This window comes from Rhineura floridana, chromosome 7, assembly GCF_030035675.1.
Source record: "Rhineura floridana isolate rRhiFlo1 chromosome 7, rRhiFlo1.hap2, whole genome shotgun sequence".
Classification (NCBI taxonomy): Eukaryota; Metazoa; Chordata; class Lepidosauria; order Squamata; family Rhineuridae; genus Rhineura; species Rhineura floridana.
The window spans coordinates 106,823,038-106,840,446 of NC_084486.1; the positions used below are offsets into that span (position 1 = coordinate 106,823,038).

The window sequence follows — 17,409 nt, forward strand, 5'->3', positions numbered from 1 at the left end:
AAATGTTACATAACTACAGCCCCTCCGCACAGACCTCATGCAAATGCAAGCAGAAAAATAAGTTGATAGACTGTTAGTACTTTGGACAGTTAGAAAGTGCTATTTTTGAATGCTCCCCAATGTAAACAAAAAAACTCCCTGCAGGTAAAAACTAGCACTCTCTAACCTAACTCACTCCCTCATAGTTTTATTTTTGTGGGGAGTTTTTCCATGGAGGGAAAAATGCAAATATTTCATTCTGTAGTGGTCTAGTCCATTCTATTCCTCATTCTGTGTAAAGCAGGTCATATTGCAGGTCTTATACATATTATATTCCCAATGCCAAAGTCAAATATTTTGTCCTATCTAGCCCAAAGATGCTTCAGTTCAGGATCATGTAGACTACTCCACAGCATTCAGGGTCAAAGCTCACTCATAATGGAGCAGCATGATTTTGTTCAGCTCCTGTGACTGAATGCAAGCTTCCGTTATGCACTTTTGTATTAATGCAAAGACCTCTTTAAAGGGAAATGTTCAAGTAGTGAAGGAAATATTTGCTCTGCAGCTTATGTTGCCATTAACTGGAACCACACTGCTGAATCCCTTTGTTATACCTTGCAGAGGTTCACAAAAAGTTCATTAGGCTCCTGGCTGTCACTGCCCTGTCTGTGGTTCACAGCTATAAATATTCCACTGGCAGTGGAGCTGGGGTTGTTGAATAAAGAACACAGAGAGGTAACTGCAAAGGTCTGTTTTCAGATACATGGATATGATCCAACAAGGGATCCAAAATCCAAGCAATCAATTTGCACAGATATCACAGGTTCCGTAATCAGTCACCAAAAGCAAGAATGTTACCAGTACTCAAATCCAGGTCATATTGCAGCAAATGATGAAGGAGAGTCAGTATGGTGTAATGGCTGAAGTGACAGAGTAGGATGGGAAGACCTGGGTTCAGATCCCAAATGAAGCTCACCAGGTGACCTTGGCAAGTCACAGTATCTCAGCCTATTCTACCTTGCAGGGTTGGTGTGAGGATAAAAATGGGAGCAAGAACAAAGTGCACTGCCCTGATTATAACAATGTAACAAATAACAAACAGATGATGTTCTGAGTACAAAAGTAGATTACAGATATGTTAAATTGCCCCTGAAAGACCAGGTCTGCAACCTGTGGGTCATATTTGACTCCCAGCTGTCCATGGAGGCTCAAGTCTCAGCTGTGAGCCGGGCGGCGCTGTATCAGCTCCATCTGATACAGAGGCTGCGCCCCTACCTTCCCAACCATCTGCTTCCAGTGGTGGTACATGCCCTGGTCTCCTCTCGCCTAGACTACAGTAATGTGCTGTACGTGGGGTTACCCTTGAAAATGGTCCAGAAGCTGCAACTGGTACAGAATGCAGCGGCTCGCCTGATTAAAGGCAGCCGCCGGCGAGATCACATTACTTCAGTGCTGAAGGAGTTGCACTGGTTACCAGTTGCTTTCCAGGCCCAATTCAAGCTGTTGGTTTTGACCTTTAAAACCCTGCACAGTTTCGGACCAGACTATCGGAAAGAGAGCCTCCAGCATCATCAGGGATGCCGCTCAACAAGATCAGCCTCAAAAGACCTTCTCTCCATCCCACCAGTTAAAACAGCTAGACTGGTGAGGACTAGGGTGAGGGCTTTCTCAATTGTGGCCCCCACTTTGTGGAATTCCCTCCCAAATGATCTCTGCCATGCCCCCTCTATGATGAGCTTCTGCCGGGCCTTGAAGACCTGGCTCTTCAGGCAGGCTTTTGGGATGAGTTAGGTTTTATTATCATTGTTTGAGATTTTTTAATGCTCTCATGTAATTTGTATGTTTTTATGTTGTACGTCGCCCAGAGTGGCTGGATAACCAGCCAGATTGGCGACAAATAAATAAATAAATAAAGGCTTGATGGTAACTGACTGAACCCTTTGAAAGGAGTGATGGCTGTGGTAATATGGCCACTTTTCCTTGGCTGTTTGAAGCCCAAGGGACATCTCTCAGAGAAAGTGATTATTTTATTCTATTTTTATTATACTGATTTTAAATACACTTTGCAAGATCAGTTATTGTCCACCTATAATAATCAGTAAAAAAATTACACAAAACAAGATATCAAAACAGCAGCAGAAGATAAATAAACAAGAAAAAAACATAAAAATATCAGCAGGAGATTAAACATTAAAACAGAAGCAGTAGATAAAACAGTTATTAAAAGACATCATGACAAATCATCATTAGTTAAATTGTATGCCTTTGTGGTAGGGACTTTTTTTTAATTCATTTATTTTTTGTACAGTGTCATGCACATTGATGGTGCTATATAAATAGATGACAACAACAACAATCCAAACATTAACTGGCATTCTGTTGAAATGAAATGAAATGAAAGCTGTTATAGCACAGTGGGGAGGAGAGCCTGTCTAGGAGTCCAGAGTCTGTGAGTTCAAATCCCCACTCATGTCTCCTGGGCATCAAGAGCCAGCTAAAGATCACCCCCACAGTGAGTGGCTCAGAGGTTATGTGCCCTGCCACCTGTGCAGCTGTGGGCAAGCTGCATAGTCCCAAGAAGCCCAGTTGCCCCCCAGCTGGCAGTTGCGGACAAGAAAGGGGCTGGCTTGTGCAGCTGTAGCCAGCTGAGCAGGCCCTAGCCAGCTGGGGAGGACTAGCCTCAGAGGGAGGCAATGGTAAACCCTCTCTGGATACCGCTTACCATGAAAACCCTATTCATACGGTTGCCATAAGTCGGGATCGACTTGAAGGCAGTCCATTTTCATTTTTCAGCCAACTATGCTTACAGGCTCTCTTCAGACCTTTCCATTCAACATGGGAAGGTTTGAGGTGCAACCAGTGCCCGGCCCTACTACCTATCCATGGAGAGAGTGTTATAACACCTGAAGTGTGTTGGGGCTCAACCTACATGCAAGTCCACAATGTCTGTCCACATATCAGAACCCTGACTGCATATAACACAGGAACATAGGAAGGTGCCCTATACCGCGTCAGACCAACATCTAGCTCAATACTGTCTGCAATGACTGACAACGGCTCTCCAGGGTTTCAGAGAGGAGACTCTCCCAGCCCAACTTGGAGATGCCAGGGATTGAACCTGGAGCCTTCTGCATGTAAGGCAGAGGCTCTACCACTGAGCTACCTTCCCACTCAGTGAAGGCGGGGTGGCATTGCATACCTGCCTTCCAGATGCTGAGGGTCACTGCTGCTTACCAATAAGGCAAGCAGCAGGGCATGGTGCAGGCACAACAGCAGAGCCAATCCAATGCTCCTGCCACCATGTCACTGTAGCTGCACGGCACCTCACTCCCCATGGCTTGCCCCTCCCCCTCTTGGTAAGTGTCAGCAACCTTTGAGGTCCAGAAGCCAGGTATGTAGCACTACCTCACCTTCACCACCTACTTGTGAAAGAGCCTGTGCACATGGCATTATGCACGTGTTGAGTGCTGTCCACACCTTGTGCTGAAAACATAGAGAACAAGGGTTGGAAAAGCAGGCACAATCCCACCCTCTCCTCCAGTTCATTGAATATAGGTTTGAAAATGACCCTCCCAAATTCACAATCATCCCAGTGTTTCAACCCGTGGAAGCCAGCCCTGGAAACATCCAGACTTTGCTATTGCCATTTTTAGCAATTGCACGACATTTGCTAATTCACATACAGTCTGTGCACGATTATAATACTGAATCCTTCTCAGCTATACTGCTGCATTCATTTGTGCATTCTCAAAAAAATGTTTATTGAGTTTATCTATTCTCTGTGCAGTATTTTGCCAGTTGTCAGTGCAGAGAATGAAAACTAATTATGTTCAACAGTTGTATGACTGACCTGAATAGATGTCTCCTTGTCATGATTTACATAGGTATGAAAAAGAGAATGATGCCAAGATCCATCAGGGAATATAATAAGTAGAAAGAAGAATTCATAACAGGTTGTCTTTCCTCTTTATTTTGCATTTGTACTTCAACTCAAACACCAGTCCTAGAAACAAATTGAAAAATGATTATTTAAAACATTGTCATACTGGCAGTGTTCTCCTTGTAACTAATATCAGTGGGCCAGGTCCTTAGCTGATGTAAATTTTCCTAGAAAATACTGTCAAAATAACAATAACCAATGCCTAATCAGTGAGCTGCAATTGGATATATATATAGTTTGATATATTTAATGGTACTGCAAACTGGTTTGCAAGGTATCTCCACTGTGCTGTTACAAAACACTTTGTTTTAATCTAGAAAGTGTATTTCTTGAACAGCTTATTGTAATTACTAATATTTTTAGGAAACTCCAGACAAGGTAAAATTAACTGGCACAAAAGCAAAGTCCTAACTTACATATTTGCAAGGTTTTTGTGAGAGTTCAATGCAAACATCCAGTTATGTAATCCCCATTTCTTTTGTTTTTTGTAAGGTGAAATATTTGCCTGAACTGGCTTTTCATGCAACTAGGCTTCTACATAATATGTCATATTGGTCCAGTTTGTGTGATCATTCCAAGTTTCATGAAGGCTTTATGAAGCCAGGGATGAGCATCAGGGCCAAGCACCTCATCCCTCCCTCTTCCCGTTGTGCACCAACTTTCGCAGAAAGATCCTAGCTTGTCTTAAGTCAGAGTTTTCCCTTATGTCTGACCCAGGGCACTCTGCTTTAATGTTGGATAACAAACTTGGAAAATTAGCCAGGATCACATGACTATCCTGTATTTATTTTTAATTTTTATTTATTTTAAAAAAATTTAGAGAGCACTCTTCATCTGAGTAACACCAGAACAGTTCACAAACAAAATACATTAATATACAGTACAGTTATTTATTTATTAATTTATTACATTTATACCCCTTTTGGTGATAGAAACCCAAGGCAGGTTACGTATGGATCCCAGGCAGTCTCCCATCCAGGCACTGACCAGACCTGGTGCTGGCCTCATGTGCCTTCAGACCATAGCCTGGGACCATAGCCTATTTATTTATTTAATTGTATACCACCTAATACTTGAAAAAACCCTCTAAGTGGTTTACAGTGTTGAAAAAAAAATCAAACCAAATTACACATTTAAAACAATACAAAATGCTTATCATTAAGCATTAACATCTTAACATTAACATTAAGCATCATACAAACCAAATTACTCATTTAAGACAATACAAAACATTTTTAAAACAATCTTAAACATTAATATAACCTAAAATATACAAATTTTAAAATTGTGTTTTAACTTGTTTTTAAAAGATGTGTTTTTAAATTTGTATATTTGTTTTAATGTTTTTAGTTACTGTAAACTGCCCAGAAAGCTTCGGCTATGGGGCGGTATATAAGTACAATAAATAAATAAATAAATAAAATAACTAACATAATAAATCATAATCACTACTAACAGATTAAAATGCAAATTATACCAGGAAGACAAAACAATCCCACCCACCAAACACATGTGTGTGTACAAGTAGCAGCATCACTCCCACTTCTGCGGCTACCACCCCAACCTACATTCTCACCAAAAGGTGGGGCAACACTACATACTCCCCACCCCTGGAGCTCCCTTCTCTCACCAGGGAGCACCCCTCACAATCATTCTGCCCCCACCCAACATCCATAACAACAGGGGGTAGCACCATCCTTGAGGATAATGCACAAAGTGATCTGCAGTAGCACAAGCTGTATGTTCAAGGACAGGGATTTGAAGATGCGTCATGTTGAAACCATCCAGCAACTAACCTTCCCCACCAGTAAGCTGGCACACTCCATTAATGCCTTATAGACCTGAATCTTGTGCTCAGGCTGCTCATCCCTGGTGGCTCGTTGCACGGGCTCGCGCCTTTGCCAGGCACGAATTTAAATAGGTACCTGGAAAGAGGGAAAAAACACAGTCTTCAGTCAGGGTCCCAACCAGGGCTGGTGCCAGGTGTGACTGGGCCCTTGGGCACCAGCCCGCCCAGGTCCCCTGCTCCCAGCCCGGCAAAGACCTTGTGGAACCACTCCACCTACCTCTTCTCTCTTTCTGTGAATCCCCTGCATGCTGAGCGCACAGGTCGCTGACATCAACCAAGATGGTGTCAGAGGCTTCTCTAAGGGACCGATACTCCTGACACCATGTTTGTTGATGGCCCACATGCACACTACAGTGTGTGCATGCGCATACCTGCCATCAACCAAGATGGCGGTAAGGGCATCTGCCCCTTAGAGAAGCCTCTGCTGCCATCTTAGTTGATGGCAGCTGCGCATACAGTGTGCAGGGCATTCACAGAAAGGTAGGTGGAGTGGGTGGGTGCAGTGGGCCCGCATGGTCTGGGGGGGCTGGGAGCTCAGTCTCTGTGATCTGTGGCGTGGTCAGGAGTCAACCCTGCCGAGGATCACAAAAGGGGAGCGCTACCCCCACACCCTAAGGAGGGCCCCTTTAGGGGGCCCTCAGCCAGGCCCCAACCTGGCCACACTTTGGCGCTGGCCCTGGTCCCAGCTGCACCTCTTTTCACTAGATATTAAAACATTAACCAGTATAAATACATATTAAAACATTAAAACAGTATAATAAAAAACTATAAAATATAGAGAGAGATGCTAAAAGCAACAAAAAAAGGTTTCTTCAGGTACATCCATAGTAAAAGACAGAGAAAAGAAAGGGTGGCACAGCTACTCAATGAGGATGGCAAAATGATAACAGATGACAAGGAAAAGACTACTTTGGCTCAGTCTTCTCCCAAAAAAGGGTCTATGACCCTCCCAGGAAACATGAAGTAGAAGGGGCAGGACTGGGGCTTGAGATTGATAGACAAACAGTCAAGGAATACCTAATCACTTTGAACGAGTTCAAATCGGCAGGGCCCGATAAACTGCATCCTAGAGTATTGAAGGAACTGACTGAAGAACTCTCAGAACTGCTGTAAATTATCTTTGTGAAATCATGGAGGACTGGTGAAGTGCCAGATGACTGGAGGAGAGTTAATGTTGTCCCTATCTTCAAAAAGGGCAAAAAGGAGGAACTGGGGAACTACAGACCAGTCAGCCTAACATCAATCCCTGGAAAAATTCTGGAGCAGATTATAAAGCAGTCAAACTGTAAGCACCTTGAAAGCAATGCAGTGATTACTAGGAGCTAACATGGATTTATGAAGAATAAATCCTGCCAAACTAATCTTAACTCATTTTTTTGATTGGGTAACCTCCCTGGGAGATTATGGGAATGCTGTGGACGTAATACATCTCAACTTCAGCAAAGCTTTTGACAAAGTGCCCCATGATATTCTGATGAGCAAGCTAGCTAAATGTGGGCTGAATGGAACAACTATCAGGTGGATCCACAGCTGGCTCCAGAATCGTACTCAAAGAGTGCTTATCAATGGTTCCTTCTCAAACTGGGCAGAAGTAACGAGTGGGGTACCATAGGGCTTGATTCTGGGCCCTGTGCTCTTCAACATTTTTATTAACGACTTGGATGAGGAGGTAAAGAGCGTGCTTATCAAATTTGCAGATGATACAAAATTGGGGGGCACAACAAATACCATGGAAGACAGAAACAAAATTCAAAGGGACCTTGATAGGCTGGAGCATTGGGCTGAAAACAACAGAATGAAATTCAACAGGGATAAAAGCAAAGTTCTACACCTAGGAAAAAGAAACCAAATTCACAGTTATAAGATGGGGGATACTTGGCTCAGCAATATGGCATGTGAGAAGGATCTTGGAATTGTCATTGATCACAAGCTGAATATGAGCCAATATGTGATGTGGCTGCAAAAAAGGCAAATGCTATGTTAGGCTGCATTAACAGAAGTATAGTTTCCAAACCGCATGAAGTATTAGTTCCCCTCCATTCAGCACTGGTTAGGCCACATCTTGAGTACTGCATCCACACTTCAACAAGGATGCAGACAAACTGGAACAGGTTCAGAGGAGGCAACAAGGATGATCAGGGGACTGGAAACAAAGTCCCATGAGGAGAGACTGAAAGAATTGGGCATGTTTAGCCTGGAGAAGAAAAGACTGATAGCACTCGTCAAGTACATGAAAGATTGCCACACAGAGGAGGGCCGGGATCTCTTCTCAATCGTCCCAGAGTGCAGGACACGGAATAATGGGCTCAAGTTGAAAGAAGACAGATTTTGACTGAACATCGGGAAAAACTTCCTAGCTGTTAGAGCCATATGACAATGGAATCAATTACCTAGAGAGGTAGTGGGCTCTCCGACACTGGTGGCATTCAAGAGGCAGCTGGACAGTCATCTGTCGGGAATGCTTTGATTTGGATTCCTATATTGAGTAGGGGGTTGGACTTGATGGACTTGTAGGCCCCTTCCAACTCTACTATTCTATGAAAATCACACCCTCTGTGGCCAGCAAATCTGCCTTTGATTTCATGGAGGCAGACAGGTGATTTTAGAAGCATGGAATTGAATTTTACAATATCAATCATTTCACAGTAGAGAGCTCTTTGTTATCCATTCTAGATGTCCACCACACTTTGTCCACTTTATCCCAAACTGGGAATTAGTTGCTGGCAAAGGCCTGAGTAAACAGGTAGGTCTTAACCAGGCGCTGGGAACTCATCACAGTCTGCATCAGAAGTGGCTAGCTGGGTGGGATGGAGCCATAGTGCTAACTTCTTGATAGAAGAATCACTGTTGTTTACCAGGAGGGATAAGGGGAGGGGCTAGCTGGTGGGGAGATTGGTGCACTCCAAGCACACCGGTGGAGCTAATCCTCATTGACCTCCCTGCCACCTTGTCCCTCCTCTTCCTCATAAGCAACAGTGACCCACCTGCTGGGAACCTAGCGTAGTACTTCCCACCCACCCAATGAGCCACTTCTGGTCTGCATCTGCCTTATTTCAGAGGGGTGGGACTTCTTTCTATGCAAAGATTTCCATCAGTTCAGTGAATGCAAGCAGGCCAACACTGGAATGTCAGACTGATAAAATGGGAAAGATTTCTCTGTGTGCTTGAATATGTGTCTAAATGGGAGACTTCAGAACTGTGGCCTGTTGGCAACTATTGATATATTTTGCATTTATTTAAAATATTTTAATGCTACTTTTCAGGACCAGGGTGGTTCACAATCTAAATCATACCAAAATACAGTATGTATATTAGCAATACAAACATTAGGGGAGAGAAGTGAAGTCCCATTGGGAAAAAGTCCATTCCTCTTTGGATACAAATTTGTTATGGTACCAGGTTTCATGGACTACAGTCAGCTTCATCAGATGCATGAAATGTTATCCTAAATTGCACAGGTAAATACACATGGTTAGTCAAAAGGAAATGAAACCCAGAATGGAAAAACAATCATAATTATGTCATTAGCATTGATCATCCACGACTTCCGGGAAGGGTGACTTAGCCTGTGCCTGCTTTTGAGACGGGCTCCTGCCTCAAAAGAAGCTTATTCAGATATATCAGTCAGTTTTTTCTTTTTTTTTTGACTGATTAAACTTCTCCCGGGTAGGGAGAAACGAAGAGATTAACCTCAAAGCCTATTTTTGTTGGGACGACCAGATCTCATTAATTTATGGGACGAGGTCCAGCCGACGAAGGTGGGACGGATTTTCAACAGCAAGCTCTATCTGTTAAAGCGAAAGTTCATCTTATCTTCTAAGAGAGAACGCACTAACAGGCAAGCACCCTTCTTTCTATATTTTTCTTTTACTTGACTTAAATTGTTGCTGTTTAAAAGAGATTTGCCAGATTGATCGGTTTTTGACATCTCACTGGGGAGCCGTAACTTCTCTCTGCTACGCACTAATTAATAGCTTATCTCTGTTTTTGTTGCAAAAAGCTGTCCTGGATTTGCATTCTAAAGATACACACAGAAGAGGGATTTCTATTCCAGATTTTTATTTTGAAAAATATTATACTGTTTTGAGACTACTCTCTTTTTGGTCTATTTTATTTTGACGAATCTGTTTCTTGACGATTGCCATTAATTGCTTCGATCCTGGGAACTGCATTTTGTTTACTTAACTATTGGAGAGATAAGGCTGTCTGCTCTGTTTATACTGTGATGTCACCAAGTTTGGAGTATTAACCCAATTGTTGCTGAAATAAGAAGTGGTTTTCCTATATTTTTCTTTTAAAATGGCAATTAAGAAAGTGGCTGAGAATCTGGAAATAACTATGTTTCAGAGAATAATGAATGAGATTGAGATAACGAAAATTGAATTGAGTAAAATGAAGCAGGAGATTAAAGATATAAGGGTCCCTGTGAGAGAGGTGACCCTGGAAGGGGTCCCTGTGAGAGAGGAGACCCCGGAGATTGGAATAGGGGTCCCTGTGAGAGAGGAGACCCTGGAGACTGGAATAGGGGTCCCTGTGAGAGAGGAGATCCCGGAGATTGGAACAAACGTGGAACAGGAACAAGATTTGGAGTCTATGGACTTTAGAAATAAAATCTATTGTTTGGAACTTAATGTTATCTCTGAAGAAATTAATGAAGATTCTAGAGATAAAGTTATCAATGGCATGGATTATCTTCTGGACTGGAATGATGTGATGGAGCCCAATATAGAGAAAATCTATGGAATTAACTGCAGCCATGTGACAATGGAAAAACTTTTAAGAGATGACCCAGTGTATTTTGAAAAAAAGAACAGAGATATGATTTTACAGCAGTATTTCAGCAACTTATTCAGAATGGATGGCAAGAAAATATTTGGGATAGAGGTAATTCCCATCAGACTCTTATTATATGACTATGGCTTTGACAGCAAGATTATTATGGAATACTGATAATGGAAGATTGGATATTGAAATTACTGGACTTAACAAGACTACTGAAGATGGAAGATGGAAAATGGAACTAATAGAGATAATAGAACAATGGCTACTGAAATTACTGAACCTAACAGATTCTGATGTGATGGATTAATTGAAATGTTTATTTTGACTATGGTTATGACAATAAGATTATCATAATTAGTAATGAGATGGATTAATCGATATGCTTATCTGGAAAAAAAAATTGATAGATATATTTCTTAAAGAATTGAAACCTCTCTTTGACTTTTTGTGGAAAGAATAAAGTAATGTTTATGAGATTTGATGATTAAGTAAGATAACTACTGGAGGAAAGTGATTTTATAATATGACTTAAGAGACAGGATTGCTATATATTATAGACTTATAACTGATTTGATCTTTGACAAATGGGAAGTCAATATTTTACTCTTTATTTTTTATTTTTGTTTTTTTTTTTTTCTTCTTTTCTTTTTTTCTTTTTGTTTAACTATTTTTGATTTTGTTTTTTGTCTTTGAATGTTTTATGATTTTGTCTTGTATGTTTTATGAAAATCTGAATAAAAATTATTGAAAAAAAAAAAAAAAAAAAGCATTGATCATCCACAAAGAATATACAGGTGAGAACACAACATCCTGGCACTGGTAAGCTAATTAACACAGATTCTGGTTAATAAACTGATAACAAATCATAGTTCCCTAGGGTCTCTCCAGATGTCCTTTTCATTGTGCATCCATGCTTATTTGTGCTCATGATGGTATCACGGCAGTTATATGCAATCCAACTTTCAATACTGTGTGCATATGCAAAGGTTTTGGGACACATATTGCTTCATTTCCAATTGCTGCATGTTTCATAGCTTCTTGCTGAAATCCACTAATGTTTTATACCACAAATGTGTGAGGCAGGGTCTCCCACTTTTGTTATGCTATAGTGCAAGAGTGCCTCTCCAGACGGCAATAATGCAGTAACATTGGGAAACAATTGCATAACTAGTAAAGTGGAATAATGTGTGGACCGTCATCAATCCGCCATTAATGCACTATGACTGCATCAATGGCATGATGCAGAATACACCTGGGGATGTGGGGAAGACTAGTCTGGAGGGCCTCCTAATGGGAAACTGTGGTTTAAAGAAACTACAATGGAAGTGAAGTTGACATGCAAGGGGAGATGGGCAAGGAAAGGAGGAGTACACTGGCCTGATGCTTGTTGCTGGCCTAACCAACCATAGATGATTGAGCCAGCAATCAGCACTAGGCCTGTACAATGCTCCCTCCCCTCTCCTGTTCACAGCATTGTCATATCTGAATCAGTCCTTACCGTTAGATCTGTAGCATCATGTTACTTCCTAAATTATGAACAAAACTCTTAACATCTGAATGTTCTTACAACAATTATAATTTCCTTGGCTATTGCAGTTGCTCTTAAATAGTGGGAAATGGAGAGGATGTCAATTTGTTCTTCAGCTTCTGACACTTGGCCTTCTAGCTTTTGGCTATCTCTTTCTAGTGCTTGCCAGATGCCCTCTCTTCTTTGCTCTTAGCTTCCATACTTTTTGCTCTGTCACACCTACTTTTACAGCTGGAGTGCTTTATATTTCAATTAATGATCCATTGTGGCAAATTGTGTCCTTGAAAATACACTTACGTATGACTCTCAGTAGCATAAATACTTCAGCTGCGGACACTTTACTGACATCACTTTAAGAATAGCCTTGTTTGAATTCCCACTCGCACAGCATGCCAGCCCCCATTGACAATAAAGGAAAGCTAAACTTAAATCCCTGCTAGTAAATCCAAAGCCTTTGAAGATTATTTATGTTATATTAAAAAGTTCTTAGTGTAATTTGATTTGAGTGCATGTGCCACTTAAAAATCTGAATTTTTTGGCAGCTGGAATTGCTTTATTTACTTGACATTGCTTTGATACTGTTTATACTGAGTATAATGGCACCAATTAGTGTCACATAACTTTATTACCTATTAAATGACTGACTCAATAAAAGCTTTTCCTCTTTGTAATGATCATTTAATGTAGATTTTAGATATCAATAACCAGGGAGGACTTCAATTAGAACTGCCTTGTTCCTAAGCCAAAAGAAAAGGCTGCAGTGTGTATAGCTAAGTAGCAACTGGAAGGAATGATTGGGGAGTTGATGGGACAGTTTTGAAAAAAACATCAGCTCTGCTGTGCATTGATTACCGAGTTAGATTGCTATGGATGTCCTGAGCCTACTCCATAAGCAGGGGTGTAACGGAAGGGCCTTGCTTCTTATCTAGGGATACTGCAAGAATAGACTTTGGATCTCCATAAATCCTGCCTTGCCAAAAGTCAAGCAAGAGTCTTCATTTCCCTGAGATACTCTTTATTTATGAATGCAAAGCAATGTTGATCCAGTCATTGCTATGTATCAACATAGATCTCTCCTTTTCTCTCTCTCTCTCTCTGATGTTTTAGCAAAAGGAAAGATATGCTCTTCACATCATAGAAATTGAGGAACAACATATAAATGTTGTTCCGAATAAAATTATGAAAAAAAACTACAGAACAATCTTATGCATGTTTATATGCAATCAACTCTCATAAATATCCTTTACTCCAAGGAATTTAAGGTGGTATGCATGGTCCTTTCCCCCTTATGTTATACTCACAACAACCCTGTGATGGAGGTTCAGCTGAGGAAGAGTGACTAGCCCAAGGTGAACTCCCTGCCTGAGTAGGGATTTGGACTTAGGTGTCCCTGATATTTGTCCAGCACTATTACCACTGTTTAGGACTGCAGCCTTAGGAAAGTTCATCCTTCCTTCATCCAAAGACCTATCTCCAGTCCATAGGTCCTCCATATTGCATCCCACGTTGTTCAGGTTCCCTCAACCTTCCAGACAGGCTTTTTGGGGTGCACAGGAAGCTGTAGGGGGAAGGAGATGGGAAATTTTCTGTCTATGAATTTCCTTTTGTTCACCTGTCGTAGGATCTAACTTGATATATATACAGCTACATCACTGATAAAGTAGCATATTGATAATGTAATCCTATGTAAGTGATTATGTCTGATGGAGCTTATTCACTAGTTAGGATTGCAGCCTCAAGTGACACTACTATTGTTATTCCACCAGCAGTATTCAGATTCTAGAACTACAGCATAGATGGAATACAAAAGCGCTCCAAAAATATGTACTGCATACAAGATTCCTTAGTGTCTTCATATAAACTCATCACATGTTTAAAATGAAGCACTCATTTAAACTACTGTTCTTCAACCTTGGGTCCCCAAAAATTATTAGACTACAGCTCTTATCATCCTTGGCCATTGGCTGAGCTGGCTGGGGTTGATGGAAGTTGTAATCCAACTACATCTGGGGATGCAAGGTTGAAGAACACTGATTAAAACATTTTACGTTGCAGCCTGATCATGGGATCCATTAAACTCTTCAGCCAGTTTGGTCTAAGTAGTATTCTAAGTAAGGGATGGACTTTTCTGAAAATCTCACTGTCAAGCTTCTCCATGTGGATTTTCCCCTAATTCATGGCCTGCTCCTTAATCCCAGTGGGAAGCAGACCTACCCCATTTCACTAAAAATATAGTTCTCAGATATTAGATGCATTATGTCTAATGTTATACACATATTCACTCCAGGTTTCCTAAAGTAACCAGCACATAAACCAATATTAAATAATGTATAACTATATAAAGTATTATGTATTAATATACTTTTAAAATTATGCTTCAGAAATATAGTAAAGCATGTGGCTTGATTCAGTTCTAAATATTATAATATGCTTATTTCACATATAATTAGCTTTTTAAAAATCACTAGTGGCTTGGACACTCAATATAAGAGGTGGTCCAATGCAGACAAAGCTTGATTGGGTCAAAACTGCCAAATTCTGTGTATAAACTCATTTAAAATGAATTTGTCCTCCACTCTTAATTCTAAGAAACTTGGAAAGACTACATCATGACATAGCATCTTTCTAAGGAAGGCATTGTGGGTAAAATTATAAATCCCTGGTCACCAGTTATTGCAGCTCCATTGCCACGTGTGGAAGTGGAACAACTGGATTTTACATAGAATCAGGGGTGTCACTAGGGCGGTGCGGCAGGTGTGGGCCGCACCGGGTGACACCACAAGAGGAGGGTGACACCCAGAGCCGCCACCCCCCCAGGCACCGCCGGGAAGCGGGGCAGGCAGGCGGAGAGCTGCCCTGCTCACGCTAACACGTCCATGGAAGGCACGGGGTGGGGGAAGAGCAGGAAGCTAACAGGCAGAGAGCTGCCCTGCTCCCGCCCCATGCTAACACGTGGAAGGCGTGGCACGGTGGCTCGCTCACCTTGCTGTTGGCTCTCACCAACTCTTTTCCCACACATAAAAAGTCTCCAGGGTGAGTGTTGTTCTCGCCTTGTCCCGCCCTTTCTTCTCGTCACCAGCAGCCCAGCCTCCCGTCCTGTCCGGGATATAAAACTCTGCTTTGGGCACTCCGCCCAGTCTCAGAGATAGCGAAGGAGGCAGAGCGCGCCACAGAGCGAAGGTGGAGCATGGCCGGAGAGAGCGCTTGTTGAGCAGGCTCTGCTGAGCCGAGGCTGCGTTGAGCAAAAAAAAAAAAAAAAAAGCCAAACAGCTTTTTTCCTTTGAGGCATTGTGCAAATGGAGGTCCTGCTGCTGTGGGCCCCGCTGGTGGGTCTCTGGTGCGGGCTGTGCATGGCCTCCGGAGCAGGGGCATCACTAGGGCGGTGCGTCAGGTGCAGGCCACACCGGGTGACACCAGCCCTAGTGACGTCACTGGGTAGAATAATGCCTATTTTGAACAGAATCTAACTGGGCAGCCTTCAGGCTTGTTGAATCTGCTTTGTTTCTCACTAGAACTCCCAGATCTACCAGTCAAAGCTAGGTGCAAAAGACATAGTATTTAGGGTGCGTGTGAGCACATTCTGAGCCCAGGAATTTGTTTTCAGTACCAGAACTAGACTGAGCTCATAGTCCTTTCACACACAAGAAGTCCACGCTTGGTTAGCTTTCTTCAGCCTAATTCTGGTAGGAAAAGTCATTTTGTTGTTGCTGTTTTTAAACAAGTGGGAGTCAGAAATTCTTACAGATTTACTGCAAATCAACCAGAGACCTACCAGTAGATCCCAGTCTACCTTCTGCCCACCCCGATCCATGCCAAAGTACTCTCAACTTTCACAGGCCTGAGTTAGGAGGCATGTTTGGCTCAGCTGTAGTGAGCTTTCCTTGTTTAACCAGCATCATATTTGAAACAGGTCTTAATGTATGAAGTTTTATTTAAACTTCCACTCATTCAATTGCTTCCCTATCTCCATAATTGAATGGTTTTATTTTAAAAATCAAGCACAAATAATTCAATTAAAATTAAGTCAGAGAAGTAATCAAATATCATTTATAGCCCATGCCTATTTAGATTGTTGAATCAAATTTGGATGGCTGTTTAGTTTTTAACATTTGACAGCTTACATTTTTACGACCATGATGTTGGTGCACAAATATATTTTGTGCTAACACCAATTTTCAGAAAGTGTAAGATATTATTCTCTGAAACAAACTGCTGCTAAGACAGAACAATTAGTTTATTTATGAGTGAGAAGCATAGAATCTCTTAGGACAGTTGCTGCTAACTTAAACCAATTCTATTAGGTATTTGATTAGGGAACAAAGAGAACCCCATCTTCCCATTTGATAACAAAATAAAACCTGATTTAAAATAGCAGCTAAAGAAAAAGTGGGAAACTTGTAAGGCTGCACTCCTATAATCACTTGCCTGGGAGCAAGCCCCACTGACCTCAGTGAAACTTACATCTGAGTAGACATGCATAGGATTACCTATAAATCTGCCATACAGCTATGGAGATTGGCTCCCAAAAGGCGTGACAACTTCACTTATGTAACTGCCAAGCCCACACAAGGAAAAGCTGTTTCAAGATTTGTTTTCCAGCACATTACACACCATGTCCAAACAGAACAAATTAAATTAGTCTGCATCTAAATTAGACCTCTTCCAGTGGCAAAATTACTTTACATCAACAGAAACTCTAAACCAAGTTAGCAGCATTTACTAGATCAGACAGCAGAATCAGAGGCAGAGAGAATGAGGAAAAACATTCACAAATGCATCTCCAGTGCTTTTCGTTCAACTGTCAACATTTAGATATCATCCATACATTGTGTTTGCCTACATGATTTATGAAGAGCTTCATAATCTAGGCTCTTAGGAGACACTTGCGACCTCTGTATTGTGGCAGCCCATTGTGGTCACAAGGAAAGTAACTTAACTGGGCATTTAAGTGACCCACCTTTGTCACAGGAATTCATCTCGCAATAGATGGTTAGCTGCCCCCAGTAGTGGTGTGATAGTGTCACTACGGTTTACCTGGACAGAGTTCAGACCAGTGAGCAGCAAGGCCATTTTTTGTGTGTCATTTTCACTAACATTTGCATTTTTATGCACACTTCACCCTAGTATATGCATTTTTGTACACATTACTCAGATTACTTGGCCAGAGAAGTTTATTGCAAAATTCAGAGAAGTGCAAATTTCAAAGGATGGCTGCATTTCTATTTGTGCATTGTTTCAGAAAGTGTGAACTGGGTAGGTTCACCTTTAAATGCAAAGTAAATTGAATTTCTCCCCCATCCCTAGATGAGATATTATAGGTTATTCAGGATT

General features: G+C 41.6%; 1 non-coding gene across 1 annotated transcript; it reads right to left on the minus strand.

Moving 5' to 3' along the window:
• Positions 1-3,076: 3,076 nt before the first annotated feature.
• TRNAV-UAC (transfer RNA valine (anticodon UAC)) lies at positions 3,077-3,148 on the minus strand. Its single transcript has one exon. It is a non-coding gene; the product is annotated as a tRNA-Val (tRNA).
• Positions 3,149-17,409: the final 14,261 nt, after the last annotated feature.